The sequence below is a fragment of the Bos javanicus genome, chromosome 16, assembly GCF_032452875.1.
Source record: "Bos javanicus breed banteng chromosome 16, ARS-OSU_banteng_1.0, whole genome shotgun sequence".
Classification (NCBI taxonomy): domain Eukaryota; kingdom Metazoa; phylum Chordata; class Mammalia; order Artiodactyla; family Bovidae; genus Bos; species Bos javanicus.
In genome coordinates this window covers 63,489,363-63,512,268 of record NC_083883.1, presented here as the reverse complement: position 1 = coordinate 63,512,268, position 22,906 = coordinate 63,489,363, and the positions used below count along the sequence as shown (strand labels likewise).

At 42.4% G+C, this 22,906-nt stretch overlaps 1 protein-coding gene across 2 annotated transcripts in view; it reads right to left on the bottom strand.

Annotated features, from left to right (window-relative positions):
• LOC133228063 (voltage-dependent R-type calcium channel subunit alpha-1E) overlaps positions 1 to 22,906 on the bottom strand; it is a 338,653-nt gene that overhangs the window by 182,244 nt on the left and 133,503 nt on the right. The gene's annotated exons all lie outside the window — the stretch shown is intronic.

The window sequence follows — 22,906 nt, the reverse complement described above, 5'->3', positions numbered from 1 at the left end:
TTAGAATAGAAATGTAAAGGAATATTCCAGCTACAACTAACTCAAATTGGACAAACACAGTTAGAACAGTGGTTCTCAAGGGTGGTCCCTGGTCCTCCAGCATCAGCAGCTTTGGGGGGCCTTGCTGGAAATGCATGTTCTTGTGTTCCAGGGCAGACCTTCAGATCAGAACCCTCCAAATGAAGCTCAGCACTTGGCCATTTGTATTTTAACAAGCTTTTCAGACTATGCCTCTAAAGTTTGAAAACTAATGGTCTAGAGAAAAAAAAAGAAGAAGTCTGCCATGGGTAGCCTCAGTTGCTATGCTGCTGTATCCAGGAGTGGAAAAGAAAAAAAAAAAAAAAAGAGATCTGAGGAAAGTCTGAGGTTGAGTGGGGAGGAGGGAAGATGACAGAAGGGTGTGGGGAGAGATGAAGAGGGAGGAGAAAGAAGGTGGGTGAGAAGGAGAGACTGATTCATGCCAAAATCTGCTGGGAATGAAATGGGTTCATGATCACAGCCACGTGTTGCCACAGCAACAGGTCCAGCACCTTCCCAACCCTCCACTCCCCAGGATGACCAGGCAGCAGACACACCTACGCTGAGGCCTGAGCCCTGCAGAAGGGCTTCAGCAAGCTGGAAAAACACAGTGAGGAGAAAGCTTATGGAAGTAGCTCCCCACATAGGCTCTGGCCCCCAGCTGGACTCCTGGAAAGGCTCATTCTTCCTAAGGGCAATGATCAGCCCAACAGGAAGTGAAGACACAACCGTGTGGGTTTGCTCCTCCGCACCCTGGCTCACAGCGTCACACAGCCTGGCTAGGATGGCTCTGCCGCCCTGCAGGACTCACTGTGAAAAATGATGAGTAGCTTAAGAGGAGAGGGAGAGAGCCCGCCATGCTGCAGGCGCAGAAGCAGAGGAGGGCATGAGGAAACAGGGCTCACAGACCAGGGAAGGATTACTCCAGAAGCCAGGGCAGGAGACCAAAAGCGGAAGGAGACATGGAACAGAGTTCATATGAAGACACAAGGCCAGGGGTTCAGGAGGGAGAGCAAGGGGCTGGTCAGGAGCAGAGGCTCTCAGGAGCATCTCAGCACTTTGCTGGGAACGGCTGGAGCTGCCAGCGCACCTGCAAGGCAATCATACCTCCAACTGACTTCACTAATAAAGGCAAGACAGGGGCTGCAGGAGGACACTGAGACAGGCAAAACGCACAACACTCCATACGCTAGATGGAAATAACTCCGGGAGAGCGAGTTTACAGCCAATTAGACATTAAAAGTAAGATATAATTGCTGTTGCTATGTTTGTTTCCAAGAAGAACTGTGTTATGATTAGACTAACAGCTAGTGTTAGAATTCTGAGCAAATTGCATGGAAGACTTAGCCTCACTTTGTCTCTGCGTGAGAGAAAAAAGCAGGTGAGAAAATGCTGAATCAATAGACCACCACTATTGTTCAAGGTATCTGCCCTCTGAAAACCCCTGTGCAGCCCCTGAACCCTTTTCAGGAGGGAGAGTAGGGAGAAATATGCTGAGATATCTCCCATCCAACTCCTTCTAATCCTCATAACGACCCAACTAAGGCATCACTACAACATCCATTTTTATGGATGAGAACACCGAGCCCAGAGAAATTGAGGAACACGCAGGTCATAAAGCACTGGGTTTTGAACTCACCTCTGCCTGACTTCAAAGACCATGCTCCTTTACAGACAATGAAAGGCACAAATCTGTCCACAAAAATGGAGAGGGGAGAACTGGTGGTCCATAAGTTACTCAAGGGCTGTGTACCTATTCCAGCCAGAATTGGGCATCTCTCACTGGACAGGTTAGCCCTGTGAGATGCTATAGTGTAATGGGAAGACCCTAGCCTCACCTCTTCTTAGTTCTGTGACACTGGGCAAATCATTTAAACTCCCAGTGCCTCAGCTTCTCAACCTGCATAGTGGGGGTGATAACCCCTCTCATGAAGCAGTGCTGGGAAGATTAAGTGAGAAGCATAGTCTGATAGGTAACACACACCCCACCAGGTATTAGCTGTGGGATTGTAGGCACGTTACTTAGCTTTTCTGCCCTTTGGCTGCCTCATCTCTAAAATGGCTGGATTAGAAGCCATGTGGCTAAGACACTCAGCTCAAGGGATGGCAGGCAGAAAGCATGTGAAACGCAGATGCCCTGTGGTCCAGACCAGGGGTCCTCAGACTCCAGAATCTAATGCCTGATGATCTGAGGTGGAGTTGATGTTATAAGAATAGAAATAAAGCACACAATAAATGTAATGCACTTGAATCATCCTGAAACCATCCCCCCAACCCTGGTCTGTGGAAAAATTGTCTTCCCTGATGCCAAAAAAGGTTGGGGACCTCTGTTCTAGCCAGCTCCCCTCCTTGGAGAGGACAAGCCCATCCCACAGCTGCCAGGATCACCCTTTCCTGAGAACTCACAGCTGCATCCATCGCTGGACACTGCCCGGCACCTCCGAAGGGGCACCTAGCTCAGCTGGTGTGGGCCAGCCTCTCCTCTGCCCGCCTTTGGACTCCTCCCTTCCCCAGCTGTTATCTCCCAAAAGCACACCCCGATCAACATTCTGCCTGCAATCCAGTGCAGAGTTGCCTTCCAGAAACCCCAGTCTGAGACAGGATCTCTATCGCAGTGCTCAGTAAGGAAGAACTGATAACAGCATTTATGAAGTCTTCAAACTCAAAAGGCTATGTAAGCATCCATGTGACTCCTGGAAGCTTTATAGAATTAGTGGCATTCTTTCAGAAACGGGACTGTGACTTGAACGTCTTTGTTTCCTTCAAGCACCTTCAAGACAGAAGATTCTCTAGAAACATATTTGACTTGTACAGACTACATTTCTATTGAGCCTTAAATCAAATCCATCTGCCTGGGTCTAGAGGGTAGGAATTTCATTTCCACAATGTTGACATACATGGTTCATAACCAGAGCACAGAGTCTCACCAGTAAGGAACTTGAGAAAAAGAAATCCCTCTGATAGAATAACTCTGTAAAAACAGGCCACACAAATCAAACTGGGGAAGTAGGTTATGTGAACTATTATTAGTTCTTTAAATATTAAACATTAAACAAAGCTCACATCTGTAAAGAGTTGCTGACCTGACCTTCCAGCCTCCCTGGGAGTGAGGCATGAGCTCCTGGGGGACAGCCGATCCCAGAAGAAGGCTCCCTCCAGCCCATCTCCTACTAAGGTGACAGAGAAAGTCAGTGACAGTGCTTGGAATAGAAACTAGCTCCCTTATTCCCAATCCTGTATTCCTGAGTTACACTATAGAAACTAGCTCCCTTATTCCCAATCCTGTATTCCTGAGTTACACTATAGAAACTAGCTCCCTTATTCCCAATCCTGTATTCCTGAGTTACACTATAGAAACTAGCTCCCTTATTCCCAATCCTGTATTCCTGAGTTACACTATAGAAACTAGCTCCCTTATTCCCAATCCTGTATTCCTGAGTTACACTATAGAAACTAGCTCCCTTATTCCCAATCCTGTATTCCTGAGTTACACTATAGAAACTAGCTCCCTTATTCCCAATCCTGTATTCCTGAGTTACACTATAGAAACTAGCTCCCTTATTCCCAATCCTGTATTCCTGAGTTACACTATAGAAACTAGCTCCCTTATTCCCAATCCTGTATTCCTGAGTTACACTATAGAAACTAGCTCCCTTATTCCCAATCCTGTATTCCTGAGTTACACTATAGAAACTAGCTCCCTTATTCCCAATCCTGTATTCCTGAGTTACACTATAGAAACTAGCTCCCTTATTCCCAATCCTGTATTCCTGAGTTACACTATAGAAACTAGCTCCCTTATTCCCAATCCTGTATTCCTGAGTTACACTATAGAAACTAGCTCCCTTATTCCCAATCCTGTATTCCTGAGTTACACTATAGAAACTAGCTCCCTTATTCCCAATCCTGTATTCCTGAGTTACACTATAGAAACTAGCTCCCTTATTCCCAATCCTGTATTCCTGAGTTACACTATACCCACTCTAATTGGCTCCTCTGGAAACTTAGGTACAAGAGAAAGAGGAAATGCACAAACGTGCTCTTTCGATGCCATGACACAGGTTAGCTCTGTGCTATTGATAGTCCTCAGTGACATCCCTGTATTGGCTGCAGGGTGGAGAGAGGCTGAGAAAGGACGTCTCTGGTGGAGAACGCGGAACTTCCAGCACTCCATCAGCTCACTCAGTTCAAGGCTACTCTGGTTCAGTCTGAAGTCCGTGGGGCTACACGGAGATGAGCTCTCCTCAGGACTCCCAGACAGACATGCTGCTATTGACATCTGTCTGAGTTCCGGTGGGGTCCTGAGATCCACGGAGCAGTCTTCTATCACCGCATGAAGCCTGGGCTGAATCTCATCTCCCTGGGTTTTGGGGAGCCAGACAGGAGGCCCTAGGAAAGGCTGTGTGGATTGGGTGGCTCCCCCGAGGCCTGGCCAGAGCCACTCATCAGAAAAAGCAGTCAAACTGAGGGTTCCTCAACAATCCACATTCAGCTTGCCGTGAGAGACAATAAAAGGGCATTTTAACAGGTAAGCTCTCAGCATGCTTGCTGGAGGCCGAGGAGCCAGCTTCTCCTTCTCTTCTTCCCCCGGGATGTGTGTGTGTTGCAGGGTAGTGGGGGAGGTGTTCCCTCTTCCCCTCAGCTACTCAGGGGTTCCCTTCACTCTGAGGGGCAGCATCCAGATGAGGGGCCGGCAGGAGGTCCTGCGATGAAAGGTCCCTCCCCACCGCCCTGCCGGCTGGGACGGGCCCTGGGAACACAGCTCCACATGCTCCCCGGAGGCCACATACACTCCAGGCAACTCTGGTCTCACTGAGCACTGCCCAGGCCCAAAGCACGAGGCTGGGTGAGGAAACTGTTATAGGGGCACTCCTGGACCTCAGGCAGCTTAAGATGCAGTCAGGGAGACTGGAAAGTGCAACGAATCAAGACAAAACAAATAATACACCAGAAGGAAAAAAAAAACCACTGAGAAGGGAGATAGCGTCTGAGGGTTCAAGTGGTCTATAAGACATTCTCAAAAGAACCGTCATCCTGGGGCCTGAAACATGAGCGATCTCTGCAGAGGACATCCACTCTCAGCCAGAGGTCTGTCTCCGAGACAGCCCAGACTCATGAGCACCCAGCTTGGGCCGTGGGACAGCCGCTAATCACCTAATTAACCAAGCGTCACGCACCTGGCTGGCAGCTCTCTGCCGCCCTGGGCACCGAGCCTGAGAAAGTGCCCCTGTGATGTGGTTTCGGGTGGAGTTTGTTCGTTCTTGGACAGCAGGCCTCCAAAGAGCACAGCCCAGCTGAGGGTGACCAACTGGGCTCCTTCCAGTCAGGCCTTCCAGTTACCCGAGGACAATTCTAGAAGATGCTAGCCTGCCTGGCCTGAGAGGACTCAGGTCAGAACTGGAAAAAGCCACACTGACACTTGGAACATGAGCAGGGCTCAGAGCCAGGATAGGCGTAAAGTCTGACACAGAGCAGGCAATTGTGCGTGCGTGTGTGTGTCTCTAAATGATAACTAAGAAATCGTGAATGAGTGGATGAATGATAGGGCCTCGAAGTGGAGAGGCTAAAATAAAATAGATAGTAAGTAGTGTCAATACTGCTCTATTCTAGGTCTGATACTAAAGGCCCGGGGAGGAGGCAGGGCCTTCACCTCACTTGGCCTCATGGAACCGTTTTCTAGCTGGTTTGAACAGCAATATGGCCAGACAGGAGGAGGAGAAGTGCCCTCATCAGTTCTTCATCTTTAGTACTTGTGAAATTTGAAATTACAAAAGCAATGAGCATTAGGAATAAGTAACAGTCCAACAAGACAAAAATGCATGAAGAAAGCGTTGAGTTTCCCCTCACCTCCACCGCCACCCCGCTGCGTTTACACCGTGTTCATGGCCTCCCTCGTGTGTGTACCTGCCTGCCGCTCTCCATGCACTTGCAAACTGACATACAGCACTTTGCTATTTTTTTTTAATGGGATCACACTATACGCATTACTCTGTAGCTTGCTTATCTTATGTAAAAAACATTAGGAATTCCCCCCCAGGACAAATACATAGATCAAATTCATTAAAACACACAACCACATGAGCACAGGCTTATACAGAACCTCAACTATGCAATACTCCACAGATCTCCCCACTGCCATTTGCTTTTGTGCTGTAAAACAGGGCTGAATACTCTCTTGCCTATGATATTCTTATTAACTGATCTTTTAATTTCAATAGGTGAGCATCTTAAAAATGGGCTTACAGAGTCAAAAGGAATACATATTTTTGGTATTGATTCTCCTAAAGGTTGCGGCAATGCACTAAATCCTCCACTGAAATCTCATGAATGCCTCCTCTTCCACATTCTTACAGGTATTGGATGCTATGACCCTTAAAAGTTGGTCAATCTGATGGATGAAAAATGGGATTTAGGGCTTTATTCTGCATTTTTCTGGGTTATTAGCATCATTTCAGGTGTTGATTAGTCATTTGGATTATCTTTTCTTTGAACTGCTTACTTATGTCCTTTTTCTTTTTTTTCCCATGTGGTTGTTTATCTTTCCCTTATAAATTTGATGAAATTCTTCATATATCAGTTATACCAGAATTTGTTTTCTGTGTCATTTTTCTCAGTCTATCAATTGTCCTTTGAAGTGAAGTGAAGTGAAAATCACTCAGTCATGTCCAACTCTTCTCCACCCCGACAGTTCATGGGATTCCCCAGGCCAGAATACTAGAATGGGTAGCCTTTCCCTTCTCCAGGGCATCTTCCCAACCCAGGGATTGAACCCAGGCCTCCCCCATTGCAGGCGGATTCTTTACCAGCTGAGCCACAAGGGAAGCCCATCAACTGTCCTTTGACATTACATATAGTGTCCTTTGCCATGGAAAATTTGTAATTTCTTAAGGTTGAGCAAGCTCCGGGAGTTGGTGATGGACAGGGAAGCCTGGTGTGCTGCAGTCCATGGGATGGCAAAGAGTCGGACACGACTGAGCGACTGAACTGAAAGTTGCTAGTCAAATATTAAGGGTTCCCACTGGAGATTAAAATATTCATGTTCTTTTTCTCTGTTTTGTTTCAGGGTTCCCTGCTTCATGAAAAATAGGTTCCAGTCTTATAGACTGAACCTGAAACAAGGCAGTTCATATAACAAACTCCACAAGTGTACTTCACAGGAAATTTGAGAGAAAAATACTTTCCTGATGATTAGGGAAACAAAGCTTTGTGAACTTTTCACCAATATTCACTCCATGTAGAAGGAAAGACCATCAACTGACACTTGAACCATTCAACACCAAAGTCCACCAAGGCTCTGATGCTAGTTATCTTGAGGAACCATGGTGTGGCAGGGCACAGCACGCATTACAGCAAGCTCTCCCTCACATCTTCATCTCCTTGAGCGCTCAGCTCGAGTAACATCTATGCCTTCCCCTCACCGCCCCAGACAGGGACACTCTGCTCAAATGGGCCTCCCCGCACTCCTTGGTATATTACACTTACCTCTTGCTTGGTAATTATTTACCTGCCATTCTTATTTACATTCCCAACACCTATTATTACTGTGCCTAACTCACAGTTATTTGTTCCTTAAGTAGCTGGTGAAAGAAAGGGAGCAAAGAGAAAGCACGAAACTGAGGAAGAAGCATTAAAATCTGAGGCTGAATGTTCGCGGTTAACTGCCACCTCAAGATCAATCAGGAATGAACGTTAAACATTGCTGAAATTATAGAGTAAGTTAATGGAAAAAAAAAAAGATTCCATTTACAAAAAGCTGATTGACACACACAATTTCAAGAACATGCCTGGTTCATAAAGAAAGACCCGCCTACACTTCAGGCTTGCTGAGCAGTCATTCCTCAGCTACCATGTTTCACTATGGGACAAATGGGTTTTGGTCAAGGATAAAGTCTAAACATTCATTTTTCAGACTCTTAATGAGTTTTTAGAATGATCACTATCATTCAGCCCTAACTGCAGCCAATTTTCTCTGAATTAATCTTGACATCAATACCCCACCTAAAGACTTTTCTATGATAAAAAATGATTCGTGTGTTCACACAATCAAGAACGCATTTACCAGAAGCGACACATTTTTGAACTGACTATCAGACTACAAAGAAAGCCACCAGCAATGAACTCTGGGAGAAAGGACTTCAAGTTTTTAATACAAGAAAGATAATCTTGTTATCAGATTCCTCCTTTAGCAGTAGAGTCCTGGCTTCCTCTCTGTAAGTGCTAATGGACACTGACTTTCTGATTTGGCCTCACGTAAGCCCTGTGAGCGAGTGTTTCCAATCCTGGGGAATGCTAAAGAAGCTCAGAAAAGGGAAGACTCCTGAGATGCCCCCAGTGATCAGAAATGGACACATACATTTGCAATAAGACAGTTGTGCTTTTCACCTAGGATGGGGTTTAAAGGTTACTGACTGACCATTTAAAGAACACATAGCCCATCTCAACTTATCATGCCATCTAGTTTCTTGGTGTTTTTTTTCTTCCTTAAAAATATGACTTAACCAGCCCCATGATACTAGCTTACAGCATTACAGAACATTTCTAATGATCTCAAATGTGAGTTTCATAATATAGAAGTAATTTAGTTCACTTGAGAACTAAAATGAACATGAACTAAATGTCAATAACGGAGTAGAAAAAAGCTAGACAGAGAAAGCAGAGGTGGGTTAACAAGACACCACATTAAAACAGTAAAATTGTCGTCTCACTCCAAAAAGCCTAGCAACCTTTATCCTCACCCACTGGACATACTCAATTGTACTCAGTCATGTCTGACTCTTTGTGACCCTATGGACTGTAGCCCACCAGGCTCCTCTATCTATGGGGTTCTCTAAGCATGAATATTGGAGTGGGCTGTCATTTCCTCCTCCAGGGAGTCTTCCCAGCCCAGGGACTGAACCTTTGTCTTTTGTGTCTCTGGTGTTGGCAGACAAATTCTTTACCATTCTGCCACCTGGGAAGTCCCATGTTAGTGACATAGCTTAAACCTTATTCTCCCTAAGCCACCTGGGAAACCGCTCGTTGTCCCTAACCTATAACAGTTAAGAAAAGCGGGTGACATAAACACACTACTACATAATATAGATAACAATAAGAACTTGCTGTATAGCACAGGGAACTCTACTTAATACTCTGTAACGGCCTATATGGGAGAGGAATCTTAAAAAAAAAGAGTGGATGTGTATATACAAAAATATATATACATACACACACACACACGCACACACACACACACACACAGGCTTCCCTGGTGGCTCAGTGGTAAAAAAATCTGCCTGCCAATGCAGGAGACACAGGTTCAACCCCTCGTCCAGGAAGAGCCCCTTAAGAAGGAAATGGCAACCGACTCCAGTATTCTTGCCTAGAATATTGTCCACAGGGGTATGGACAGAGGAGCCTGGTGTGGTACAGTCCATGTGGTTGCAAAGAGTTGGACGTGACTTAGCAACTGAACAACAACATGTGCATATGTCTAACTGATTCACTGTGCTGTACACCTGAAAATAACAGCATTGTAAATCAACTCTACTCCAAAAAAAGAATAGTGGAGAGAAGTCTGGTGCCCACAGAAGTATCCACCATCTTGAAAGGCCTTTCTCAAAACCTAGGATCCCTAGACAACATTCTCTTATAGCTAAACTACTGTGCTAGCCTGATGAGTTTCCTCCAACCCAACCAGAAGCCAATACACTGCCTTATGACACTGCTCAGAACTCTGCACTGGCTATACTCTGTTCACCAAATAGAGGCCATGAGCACAGCAAGCTGGGCCCAATCTGTCCATTGGAATCATCTCCCTCCTCTCCCAGACAGGATCCCTCCCACCATCTAAACTTGACCTTCCATAGTTCCTTGATAACACACTACGTTTCCCAGATACAGGTACTGTTTGCTTTGACAGAAAGGTCTATTTCCCATATTCCATCAGTTGCTAACTCTTTCTATAAAGCCTAGTTCAACAGCTTTCTCTTCTGTGAAACATTCATCCCGTGAACAGATCGCCATCTTGATCATCATTATTCATAACCCTCACAGTGCTTGTATTATAAAGGTTAAATAAATGTTTGTGGAATAATAGGGATGTGTGTTGAAATGAATTGAACTTTTAAATTTTTCATTGTTCTTTCACCCTGCTAGGATGTTATTTTTTTTAATAAAATTTTGTTCTTCTGCTTATGAAAGCAATACATGAACATTTGAAAAGTACAAAAAAGCATAAACGGGAAAGTAAAACTTATCCATAATCATCACCTAGAGACAATCACTCTCATTACCCTCTTAATTGCACATTTTACATCAATGCAATTTAACAAATTTACGTATGGAAGTCCTACGCCCTGTACATGTTTTCCTGAATTTAGATCAAGTCGCATACTATGTACTCAGCCAGCATTTGGTTGACCAGAAGTCTCTGCCAGTGAGCACTCCTACATATCAACAGTATAATGCAAGCAAATGTTCTTGGTGATGACTATGGAGCCTTGCAAGTTTCTGAAGTACTTTCTCCCAAATCACAAATTCAAAGAACTTTACTGCTCAGAGTGACCTCAAAAAACATCCCCATTGATACCACCTCTCCTCCTTCATGTGCATTTGGTAGACATGGCTAATTATTCAAGATACTCTTCAAAGATGGATGTGGACATGATCTCAGATTCCTCTAGGAAATCATATCCACTGGCTGAAAACTGCATGCAATGTGAAACCTAATTGTCATTTGAGACTCCATCCCCTCATTCTGCCAATGGCAAAAGATCCTGAGAGAGGCTGAGTAACTTCCCAAGGACCAAAAGCCCATGAGAGGCAGAGCAGGAAGCAGAACTCTGCAACTTGGCTCTAGTGTCCTTTATCTAAGAAAGATGAGATTTGATGTATAGTGTCTGAATTTGAAATGTATTTTATTGCAAGTTGATTCTTTTCAAAATTCATAACCTGAAAATCTATACTCTATTAGGTACTACATTAGATTAAACAGATATTTCTAAGTGGATGGACTTAAAGAAATACCTCTGCCTCACATGTCCTCTAATCACGTAATCATCCTGCAAAATCTGAGAACCTATTCTGTGTCTTACTCTGTGCTAAACTCTGGCAGAAAACATAATACAAGGAGTGATCCTTGTCCTGGAGGAACTCACCATGTGGGGTTTTTAAGCAACCACTTCAGATCCCACCCTTTTAATTTCTGGAAACAGCCCAAATGGACTTCCAGAAAAGGTATTACAAGAAGTGGAGATAACAGACAGATGAAGGGTGAAGTAAAGAAGAACTCTCCCATTTTTATTGACTGTGCTGTGCCCTCCAAAATTTCTGTGTGGAATTCTGAAATTTTTAACTAACTCCCAGTAATGTGACTATACTTAGAGAGAGAGTGTTTAAAGGTGTGATTACCTTAAAATGAAACCATTAGGGTGGGCTCTAATTAATTCTGATGGATGTCCTCCCAAGAGGAGGAAATCCAAAAACATGAAGCTATACCAAGGATGCACACATGGAGGAAAAACCACGGCACAGCACAAAGGTGACCATGTGTAAGCCAAGGAAGAAGCCTCAGGAGAAACCAAACTGCTGACACCTTGGTCTTGGACTTCCAAATCTCAGAACTGTGGGAAAATAGATTTCTGTTATTTGAACCACTCAGCCTATGGTATATTTTGGCTTTCCCAGCAAACTAATACACCCATCAACTACTCTAACATTGCCGTCCTAATCAGAGAAGGTTAAACAATGAAACTTGACTCCTTGAAAGAGAGCAGCCCTCTACTAAACCAAGAGCTGGCTTTCAGAAAGATCTATGTGATTGTGGAAGGAAATAGAGGAGCTCACCTTGGATATACTGAGGATAACCTGAGAAGCCTGACATGCTACAGTCTATGGGGTCACAAAGGGTCAGATACGACTTAGAGACTGAACAACAACTGAGAACAGAAATGGACCAGAGGCAGCTCTGATGGATCATTCCTAAGGAGAAGTGGTCGAATCCTGGTTGACCTAACTCATCCAGGAGAAAGGAGTAGGGACTCTGCTACTCAAGGACACTGCAATTAGGGCAGGGACTTTCTGGGCAGTGAGACAGGCTTTGTACTGGATGTCTTGGCTGGGGAGGGTCTTGTATGCCCTTTAAGGAAGGGATACACTCATGGCGGGGCTGGACGTGACCCCTATCTCAGCTGACTGGTACTGTGAGTAGACAGTTCCTCACCTATGCATTGTAGGAACACTAAGCTTGATACAGGCAAAAGCTCTGGCCAGTAATAGAGAAAGAGTAATGGAGAAAGTCCACCTCCCCTCCTCACACACATACAATCCTACCACACTCTCTGCAGGGTCTTCTAGGCTGCAAAAGAGATACACAAAATGCAAGACAAGGCAACATGGGAGTAGAAAAAACATTTCTGGGGTCAGCCGTCCAGAGCTTGAGACATGCCCTGCCACTGCCAGGCTGGGTGACACAATAGGTCACTCAGCCTCTCAGCATCCTGGTTTCCTTCCCATCAGATAGGGATGATAATACCAATCTCATAGGTTGTAGTGAGAGTCAGACGTGATAATATATGGTCATGTTTTAAGCCATTATGGAGCTCTATAAATGCCAGCTGAACAGACAATGATTCAATTTCCTTTCCATAGCTCTTTCTGCTTATCTAAGTTCTGTCCTCTTTTATTGGCAGGTTGACTTGCAATGTGGACATGCATTTTATATTCAGTTAGACTTTGAGCAACTGAGGGGGAGAGCCATATGCTCAATTTTTTCCCCTGTGTCTCCTTTACATGTATTAGAAAACTACAGACCTAGTAGGTACTTACCATGCACCTATTTGGCTAATGTACAGGCATCCCTGTAGCACAGGCTTGGCAGTGGTTCCATGCCTTTCTGTTGACCCTAATGGCATTGTTTCAACATTCTCAGTTCTTCTCCTAGCCGACTCTCTTCACTTCTCCACCACCAGGCATCTCACGACCTAAGCCTGCCTGTGTTCAGCTACTGAGATATCTGTCCAAAACACTATTTTTAAAACATTCTATCTCTTATCCAAAAACTTCTAGTCAGTAACTGCCAGAATGAAGTTCTAATTCCTCAGCTTGACTGTCAAGGCCTCACATAATGAGCACCAACCACACACGTATGGCACCACTTTGCTACACGAACCTCCCATGGTGGTCAATGTGGCCTGTTCATGCATGCCAGGCAATAAATATCTACTGCCTAAGCAGATGGATGCTTGACTAGAATCAAACAAATGACCATATCATGGCTGATTCTACCTCCTCGTTTTTGCCCATGTTCTTTTTTCCTCCTGGAATGTCTGTTTTGGGACCACCGAAGATGTGTGTGATTAGGATAAATACGGTGCCGTATGAAGTTGCGTAGGTATTTCCTGCAAAACCACAGACAGGAGTCCCCCCTCCCACCCTTTCTTTTTTTTAACTTAAATCCCTCCATTTCTCAAAGGCTGGTTCCAGCCCCAACTGCTGTGAAAATGAGCCTTTTCTGACTCCATGGTCCCCAAGAGTCTCTCTCTTCTCTGCGTCCCTCACAACATGTATTGCCTTCACATGCCTTGCCTTCCAGCACCCTCCACCTTGCATTATTATTTGAACTATATGGTGGATGTAACTTCACCAGATAAGTCCCTTCGGGAAACTCTCCAAGTCTTCCACCTATGTGCACCCACCACACTGCTATGAATGTAGCACAATCCACTGGGGACTCTCAGGAAGAGGACGACAACCTGGGAACAGATGTCTTCTCAGACTCTCAGGCTGTCCAGTGCTGACCAGTCCTAAGCACGCGCTGATCCATGTTATCTCTGGCCTGTTTGTCAACACTACCTCAAAGGTGCACCCTGAGATGAATGAACCCTAAGAAAAAACAGAAATGAATTCAACTGCACATGTCAGCCCATGACTCAACCTGTGGATGAGGGGTGTCAGCATGGTGAAATGACATTCTCCAGGTGACTTGCGTCTGCACATCTGTCATAGAAATCAGGATGAGCTCCTCTTCACAGCAAGAATGCTGACATAGCTGACTCACCCCATGAGGCTGCTTTTCCAGTAGTGAAGCTGGCTGATGCTGATCTATCCCTTTTCTTCCCCCAGGCTCACTTGTAGAATTGATGTGTACATGTGCTATACACTAGCTTGGGTTAGTGGCTCTGAAACTAATCAATGACCCCTGCCCCCTCGCCGCCCGCCCCACACCACCAATAGGAAGATCTATCTGGGCCATACACTAATGGAACATCAAACTTCATTCTCATCAAATTTTCATGGCCACCTATATGTTACAATAATAATGCAATATAATACCAAATACAAAATATGCATAAATAAAATAAAACAAAATAACAAAAAAATTATAAAAATGTTTTATTGTATATTCCAACCCATAAATATAAACAGTCACCACAAACCTCTCCTCTGAACTATAGAGTCACATGTCCAGCTGCCTATTCCAGATATTTTGTGGAGATTCAATAGTCATCTCAAATTTCACGTCTAAAACTGAGCTCAATATGCCTCTCACAAGTTTGTTTCTCCCATAGTTTTCCCAATTTTTATTTAATGATAATGCCATTCTACTAGCTGTTTGGCCCAAAGCTTCAAATTACCCTTAACTGCCCTCTCTCTCTCATATCCAACTTCTGGTCCATCATAAATCTATCAGCCTTTCCTTCAAAAAAAGTGGTAAGTGAAAGTGAAGTCTCTCAGTCATGTCCAACTCTTTGCTTAACCCAGTGTGGTCACAGACTGTAGCCTACCAGGCTTCTCCATCCATGGAATTTTCCAGGCAAGAATAGTTCACTCCTTCTCTTCCATTCTGTGACCACACTGGATTAAGCCACCACCATGTCTTACTGGGATTATCGCCTCTTTTGATCTGTTCTCAACACAGCAGCCAGGGTGACCCTGTTAAAATGTAAGCTGAATCATGTGGCATTGCCTTCTTCTAAGTTCTCCCTCCAAGCTCAGCCCAGGTAAAATTCAAAGCCTCATCATGTCCCACAAGGACCCTCCATGGCCTGGCTCCCCAGATCACACCCCATTTCCATTAGCCCTCTTGTTGCTAAGCTCCATCCACACTGTCCTCTTCGCTCTTCCTCAACTTCTGCAGACCTACTCCAGCCGCGGGGCTTTCACATGTACTATCCTTAAAAACAAGACCAGGAGCTGACTGTGGCTCAGACTATGAACTCCTTATTGCCAAATTCAGACTGAAATTGAAGAAAGTAAGGAAAACCACTAGACCATTCAGGTATGACCTAAATCAAATCCCTTATGATTATACAGTGGAAGTGAGAAATAGATTTAAGGGCCTAGATCTGATAGATAGAGTGCCTGATGAACTATGGAATGAGGTTTGTGACATTGTACAGGAGACAGGGATCAAGACCATTCCCATTGAAAAGAAATGCAAAAAAGCAAAATGGCTGTCTGGGGAGGCCTTACAAATAGCTGTGAAAAGAAGAGAAGTGAAAAGCAAAGGAGAAAAGGAAAGATATAAACATCTGAATGCAGAGTTCCAAAGAATAGCAAGAAGAGATAAGAAAGTCTTCTTCAGTGATCAATGCAAAGAAATACAGGAAAACAACAGAATGGGAAAGACTAGGGATCTCTTAAAGAAAATCAGAGATACCAAAGGAACATTTCATGCAAAGATGGGCTCGATAAAGGACAGAAATGGTATGGACCTAACAGAAGCAGAAGATATTAAGAAGAGATGGCAAGAATACACAGAAGAACTGTACAAAAAAGATCTTCACAACCCAGATAATCACGATGGTGTGATCACTCACCTAGAGCCAGACATCCTGGAATGTGAAGTCAAGTGGGCCTTAGAAAGCATCACTACGAACAAAGCTAGTGGAGGTGATGGAATTCCAGTTGAGCTATTCCAAATCCTGAAAGATGATGCTGTGAAAGTGCTGCACTCAATATGCCAGCAAATTTGGACAACTCAGCAGTGGCCACAGCACTGGAAAAGGTCAGTTTTCATTCCAATCCCAAAGAAAGGCAATGCCAAAGAATGCTCAAACTACCGCACAATTGCACTCATCTCACACGCTAGTAAAGTAATGCTCAAAATTCTCCAAGCCAGGCTTCAGCAATATGTGAACCATGAACTTCCTGATGTTCAAGCTGGTTTTAGAAAAGGCAGAGGAACCAGGGATCAAATTGCCAACACCTGCTGGATCATAGAAAAAGCAAGAGAATTCCAGAAAAACATCTATTTCTGCTTTATTGACTATGCCAAAGCCTTCGACTGTGTGGATCACAATAAACTGTGGAAAATTCTGAAAGAGATGGGAATACCAGACCACCTGATCTGCCTCTTGAGAAATTTTTATGCAGGTTAGGAAGCAACAGTTAGAACTGGACATGGAACAACAGACTGGTTCCAAAGAGGAAAAGGAGTTCGTCAAGGCTGTATATTGTCACCCTGTTTATTTAACTTATATGCAGAGTACATCATGAGAAACACTAGACTGAAACACAAACTGGAATCAAGATTGCCAGGAGAAATATCAATAATCTCAGATATGCAGATGATACCACCCTTATGGCAGAAAGTGAAGAGGAACTCAAAAGCCTCTTGATGAAAGTGAAAGAGGAGAGTGAAAAAGTTGGCTTAAAGCTCAACATTCAGAAAACGAAGATCATGGCATCTGGTCCCATCACTTCATGGGAAATAGATGGGGAAACAGTGGAAACAGTGTCAGACTTTATTTTTCTGGGCTCCAAAATCACTACAGATGGTGACTGCAGCCATGAAATTAAAAGATGCTTACTCCTTGGAAGGAAAGTTATGACCAACCTAGATAGCATATTCAAAAGCAGAGACATTACTTTGCCAACAAAGGTTCATCTAGTCAAGGCTATGGTTTTTCCTGTGGTCATGTATGGATGTGAGAGTTGGACTGTGAAGAAGGCTGAGCGCCGAAGAATTGATGCTGTTGAACTGTGGTGTTGGAGAAGACTCTTGAGAGTCCCTTGGACTGCAAGGAGATCCAACCAGTCCATTCTGAAGGAGATCAGCCCTGGGATTTCTTTGGAAGGAATGATGCTGAAGCTCAAACTCCAGTACTTTGGCCACCTCATGTGAAGAGATGACTCATTGGAAAAGACTCTGATGCTGGGAGGGATTGGGGGCAGGAGGAGAAGGGGACGACAGAGGATGAGATGGCTGGATGGCATCACTGACTCGATGGATGTGAGTCTGAGTGAACTCCGGGAGTTGGTGATGGACAGGGAGGCCTGGCGTGCTGCGATTCATGGGGTCACGAAGAGTCGGACACGACTGAGCGACTGATCTGATCTGATCCTTTTTCAGAGTGCTTGCTCCCCAGATAGCCATGTGGTGGAATTTCTAGCTTTCTTCAGGTCTTTATTCAAAAGCCAACTTCTGTTAGGCCTTTTCTAGTCTACATAAAATGACACCCACAAGCCCTCCTACCAAAACTGCCTGTGCCCCCTCAGAGTGCACCCCTTTCTATCACACTATGTATTAATTAATAATAATATGACTAATGTTATTTATTTTCCTTTTTAAACTGTTTAGAATCTAAGTTCCATGATGGTAGGGATTTGGAGTCTTTTGCTCCTTGTCATCCTCTCATTACAGGCTCTCCTGGTGGCTAGGTGGTGGAGAATCCATCTGCCATGCACAAGATCCAGGTTTGATCCCTGGGTTGGGAAGATCTCCTGGAGAAGGAAATGGCAACCCACTCCAGCATCCTAGCTTGGGAAATCCCATGGACAAAGGATCCTGGCCAGCTCTAGTCCATGGGGTGGCAAAAGAATTGGATGCAACATAGTGCCTAAACAACAACAACAATCCTCCCATTACCTAGAGCAGTGCCTGGTACATAACAGATGCTCAATAAAAATGCACTATATAATTCTATGAAAAGTGCCATCACCAATTGCATTGAATATGTAAATTGATTTGGGTACTATAGTCATTTCCACAATATTGATTCTTCCAAACCAAGAACATGGTATCTCTCTCCATCAGTTTGTGTTGTCTTTGATTTTTTTCATCAGTATCTTATAGTTTTCTGAGTATAGGACTTTTGTCTCCTTAGGTAGGCTTATTCTTAGATATTTTATTCTTTTTGCTGTGATGGTAAATGGGATTGTTTCCTTCTCTTTCTGATCTTTTGTTGTTAGTGAATAGGAATGCTGTATACCTGAAAATAATACAATGTTGTAAATCAACTATATATTTTAAATTTTTTTAAAAATCAGAGTGTAAAAAAGTGATATATAATTTTTTTGTGTGATATATAATTTAATAAATCAAATTTAATAAACCAAAATCCATTTATTTTATCTGTTACTAATGTGTATCTATGAATCAAAAAGTTTGATAATCTTTGAGGTAAGTACTTTAGGACCAGATTAATCAGATACTCTGAAGAATATCTTGAAGAGTAGCCTTGAAGGAATTTTTACGAGCAGCAGCTATGTATTTAGTGTTCAGTCAACCTTTATTGGGCACCTACCACGTGCTAGGTATTGAAACAAGTACTAGAGATACAACAGTGATCAAGGCAAATATAGTCTTTGACCTTTAGAATTTATAATCTAACAGAATCAAATTTTAACTTCTTTACAAGTGAAGAAACAACTCTGAACGTCAACTGTGTTGTCTATTAAAATTGGATGAGAGTACTTCACCTATCCAAGGACAGAAGATTCGACCAGATGATTTTTGATGTCTCCTCCACTATTATGAATCTAATCTGCCACACCCACTGTCATCCCTTCTCTGGCATCTTCCTACTCTTGGCAAGCATGTTTCCCTCTGGTTCATCTAGTTTCCTATCTCACACAACCACATAAATATAGACACACAGTCAATTCATAGTTGATTTATCTATAACATTCAAAACACCACTGTAGGCAAATTAAATGTCATATAGAGACTCACTGTCTATAACTTTGGGTCTCTGGAGCAAGGCAGGGGGGAAAGTTATATCAAATTTGGAGTCTTTAAAAAAAAAAAGGAGCTGCCATACAGATCCAAGAAGCTTTTCTTCCCACACTGAAAATAAACTCCCTCAGTTCTGGGACTCACCCAGCTAAATGTGGACAAAGTAGCAGTCACCCAGATGACGTGAAAAGCCCTAATGGCACTTCCAACAGAGTCGCTGTGCTGACACCACATCGCTCTGTCACTGTCACAACGCTGTGCCCCTTAAAATACCCAGCGTCATCTGGGCTCTTCTGTCATGGAGGGAGGTGTGGGAGGCAATCTTTCCTTGGGAGAACACTGAAAAGGAGGGACCGTCAGGAACGCTGGCAAGCAGCATGCAATATACCTAAGCCTGCAGCACTTCTCACCGCTTTAATTGTTAGTGATGAGGGTGCAGGAGAAGGAAAGAAGAAGTCCTTGATAGGGGGACTGGTATGAAACGGAGTAGCATGAAAACTGCCCAAATCAGAGGGGCAACTAAACAGATGATAAAGGTGCCGAAGGGAGTTACACTAATTCACTCACAGCTGGACAGATTCAGATTTCCAACTACCTCTGTCCCAGTCACCTGCTCTCAACCAAGAATCAGGGCTTATTCACTCATCTGTTCAACATTTTCTGGTGGAACACTCAGAACATGCCAGGTGCTATCCAGGTGCAACTGACCCTGGTGAACAAAACAGACACTGAAGTCGCCAATTAAAAGACAAAAATTGCTTATAAAAAACACACACCTTAGCACAGAAAGGTGGAAACAGAATAGCATAGTAAACCCTCCCCAAATTAGAAAAAAATAACAGAAATTGAAGCAAAAATAAAATGCATTTCTCCGATAATGAGTGATATTGAACATCTTTTCTTGTGTTTGTTAGCCACCTGTATGTCTTCTTTGGAAAAATGTCTTTCTAGTTCTTTGGCCCACTTTTTGATTAGGTCATTTATTTTTCTGGTATTGAGCTGCATGAGCTGCTTGTATATTTCAGAAATTAATTCTTTGTCAGTTGTTTCATTTGCTACCATCTCACGCCGGTCAGAATGGCTGCCATCAAAAAGTCTACAAATAATAAATGCTGGAGAGGTTGTGGAGAAAAGGGAACCCTCTTACACTGTTGGTGGAAATGCAAACTAGTACAGCCACTATGGAGAACAGTGTGGAGATTCCTTAAAAAAATGGAAACAACTGCCTTACGACCCAGCAATCCCACTGCTGGGCATATACACCAAGGAAACCAGAATTGAAAGAGATACATGTACCCTAATGTTCATTGCAGCACTGTTTATAATAGCTAGGACATGGAAGCAACCTAGATGTCCATTGGCAGACGAATGGATAAGGAAGTGTGGTACGTATAAACTATGGAATATTACTCAGCTATAAAAAAAGAATGCATTTGAGTCAGTTCTAATGAGGTGGATGAAACTGGAGCCTATTATACAGAGTGAAGTAAGTCAGAAAGAGAAACACCAAATACAGTATATTAATGCATATATATGGAATTTAGAAAGACGGTAATGATGACCCTATATGCAAGACAGCAAAAGGGACAAAGATGTAAAGAACAGACTTTTGGACTATGTGGGAGAAGGTGAGGGTAGGATGATTCAAGAGAATAGCACTGAAACATGTATATTACCATATGTAAAATAGATGACCAGTGCAAGTTCCATGAATGAAGCAGGGCACTCAAAGCCAGTACTCTGGGACAACCTAGAGGGACGGAGTGGGGACGGAGGTGGGATGGGGGTTCAGGATCAGGGGACACATGTACACGGTGGCTGATTCATGTCAATATATGGCAAAACCCACAAGACTGTAAAGTAATTAGCCTCCAATTAAATTAATTAATTTAAAAAATAAAATGTAATACAGAAAATCAACACAACAAGAATTGGATCTTTGAGAAGGTGAATAAAATTGATGGGGTGTGTTAGTCACTCAGTTGTGTCAGACTCTTTGCAACCCCATGGACTGTAGCCCGCCAGGCTCCTGGGTCCATGGAATTCTCCAGGAAAGAATACTGGAGTGGATCACCATTCCCTTCTCCAGGGAGTCTTTCCAACCCAGGGATTGAACCTGAGTCTCCTGCTTTGCAGGTGGATTCTCTACCATCTAAGCCACCACAAAACTGATTAAAAAAAAAGAAGTAAATAGAGAAAGCAGAGATTGTCTATATCAGGAATGAAAAAAAAGACATTACTACAGATCCTATGAACATCAAATAACATAATAATATATGATTAACAACTTCATGCAATGAAATTTTAAAATTAAGACGCAATGGATAAATTGTTTTAAAAACACAACTTAAAATAACTGATACAAGAATAAGTAGGAAACCTTATAGTCTGATGTCTAGTAAAGAAATTAAATCTGTAATTTAAAAATCACTAAACAAAATAAAACTTGAACTTTACTAAATTATTTTTCTACATTGATTATGTTTGCACTGATGACAAGTTTTCTCCATCCTTTTAATATAGTGAATTACACTGATTGATTTCTCCACTGTTAAAAGAGCTTACAAGTTGGATAAAGTCAAAATTACAACTTAGATAAAGCCAAAATAGAAGTTTAAAAAGAAAAAAAAAAAGAAAGAAAAAAACAAACTGCCAGGTCCAGATGACTTCATGAATAAATTCGAAGGAAAGAAATAACTTCAGTCCAATGACTGAATCGTACAATAACTTCAATCTTACAAATTCTACCCAAAAATAAAAAAAGAGAATATATCTTGTTTCAAAAGGGAAACCTAACCTTGATATCAAAACCTAAGTACGACATTTTAAGAAAAGGAAAATTACAAGCTAATCTGTATTGTGAAGATAGATAATAAAATCATAAACTAGAATATAGCAAATCAAATTCAGTGATATTAAAAAAGTATACATAACAAAACTGGTGTTAAACTTTCAGCCCTAGACTAACACTGGAAAATTGGTGTAATTACGATATTAAAAGAATATAGGAGAAAATTAATGTGATGACTGCTGTAAGTAGAAAATGAAGTTCAGGAAGTTCAAGCTCTGTTCATGATAAAACAAGAAACAAAACAAAATGTTAGCAATTTAGGAATAAAGCTTTTCTAGCTGAAAAGTGGTATATATGAAAAACCTACAGCAATCATATTTAATGAGGAAATATTGAAAGCTTTTCCACTGAGACTGTAACTAAAAAAAAAAAAAACATTTTTATCATTTCTATTTGTACTATAGGTCCTAGCCAGTACAGTAAGACAAGAAACAAAAGGTAAAAGGATCAGAAAGGAAAAAAATAAAACTATCATTATTTGCAGATGAAATGAGTATTTATGTAGAAAATCCAGAAGGATCTTCAGATACACTATTAAAATAAAGTGAAGTTTGCAAGACAGCTGGACATAACCTCAATAAACAAAATTCATTTGTATGTTGATATACTAGCAACAGAATATCAGAAAACAAACTATAAAAATAATACCAATTACAAACCAAACATCAAAAACATTACTTAATAAAAGTGCATCAGACACAACATACTATAAAACATTACTGAGAAAAATTAGATATAATAAATATTAAGCTCATGAATGAGATAGCTCAGTATTAAAAAGATATAAATCCTTCCCAGAAATCTACAGACTTAATTCAGTCTCAGTCAAAACCTTAGCAAAAAAAATTTTTTGAAAATTGATAATTCTAAAATATATATGGAAATGCTAGAAGAAAAAAATAATAGCTAAGACAAACCTAAAAAAAGAGAACAAATTTGGAGAAATTATATTACCACATACTGAAGTTTATTATAAAGCAATGGAGACACTGTGGAACAGAATATTGTCCAGAAACAAATGCATAGGTATATGGTCACTTGACTTATGATAAAAGTGACAAACAGCAACAAGTAAGGATTGTTCAGTTGCTAAGCAGCGT